Raw genomic sequence first — 1,579 nt, forward strand, 5'->3', positions numbered from 1 at the left:
ATATGCAGTGACGCTTCTTTCCATTAATACGTGTAGCCTGCAGTCCCCTGGTGTAATTTCGGATGTACTGAACAGAAAAAAAATAAAAACGTCCTCGTGCGGATTAAGTAGTCCCTTTAAAAGCCCTTGCTTACACAACGTACACTAGAAAACTTATTTTAATGTTTGTTTATTTATTTAAAATAACTTAGGGAATGACAGAGGGTAAGGGCTATGCAAAGTAATTCCGCCAAACGTCACAAGAAGACGGCAAATTCACAAAACCTTGCTTAGTACATAATGCTAGGCATTGCATTGCTGAGAAAAAAAATCTGCTTGTTAATTGATGTCTGTGATTCCAGAAAGGAAATCCATTCGTCCGATATTTGGGGTAAAACAACTCAAAACAGCTTTCGTTCTTCAGAACGACATTCCAACCTTGTGGACGACCGGATTCGTCCGTAGTCATAAGTGCTGCATTGGTGAAATCCTTTTTCACGCTGGTAAGAATGCTGTACAATACTATGGAAATGGCGAAGACAGAGTCGATGGAAACCAGACACAAGAAATGATAAAAAAAATGCAAGCTTTCATACAAGCTTACTGTTCTCGTAGGCTAGAATAAAACGGACAGAAATATTTTAGGCCATTTTAAGTGAGGGAGTGAAGAGCTAACGTTGATCTGAAATTGATCCTGCGCACAAGGGTGAGGTATGGCAAGTTTTTCTGAGTATTAAAGTTTCAGAGCTGAAGGTGCGTTACCAAAATTACAATGAAAGCATCTTAGTTTTGCTGGTGTTGAAAACATTTTCATGTGACTAGTAGATTTAAGGTTGTGAGCAGCGGCGTATTTATAGAAGTGCACATAAAGGTAAGCGGAGTGCATTTGCTTGAGACTGGGCGTTAGCTAAAACAGCCTGCTGCATCTATCCTGTACGTAGTCTGTGACATCTGCACAGAGAAAAAAAAAAGAAGCATAGGTTCAAGAAAATATAAGCTTTTTTTTCGTCAGTATGAATGAGTGTCCCATAATTAATTTATCTACTCGTACTGTGAATGGGGCTACTTGTTTCCGAGCATATTTGAAAGTTGGTACGATGGCGGCAAAATGCGCGAGTGCATGTTCTAAATGGCACGAACTGAAAAATAAAAGTCAGCGAATGGGAAACAATTAAAAGAGCGAAGAAGGTAAAATAAAAGAATCCAACGAAAAGTTACTGTTTTAGATGGAGTCTGAATGAAAAGTAACAAGCGCTAATATATTAAGAAACTTAACGCAGGAAAAAAAAAACCTATTTGAATAATTTTGTTCAGCTTTATTTCAGCCAGGAACAATACCGAAATATTTGGTCCTACACGAAAAGAATATTTCGCTTTACTCTCGAAGAAGTACAGCTCGACATGCGCATGGTGCTTGATGAATAATGTTAGTTTGTTTTCTCTCACATTTCGTTCTTTTCTCCTGCTCATTTCATGTAGGCGTGTGCGTACCTTCCATCACATCAATCCTTGCTAGAACGCAAGCTTTATTTGCTACATACAGGCATTCTCATGTATCTCATTACTGGGGGGCTGCTTTCAGTGTGTTCCGGGCTTTCTT

The sequence above is a fragment of the Amblyomma maculatum genome, chromosome 4, assembly GCF_055883805.1.
Source record: "Amblyomma maculatum isolate TAMU_Amacu chromosome 4, ASM5588380v1, whole genome shotgun sequence".
NCBI classification, from domain to species: Eukaryota; Metazoa; Arthropoda; class Arachnida; order Ixodida; family Ixodidae; genus Amblyomma; species Amblyomma maculatum.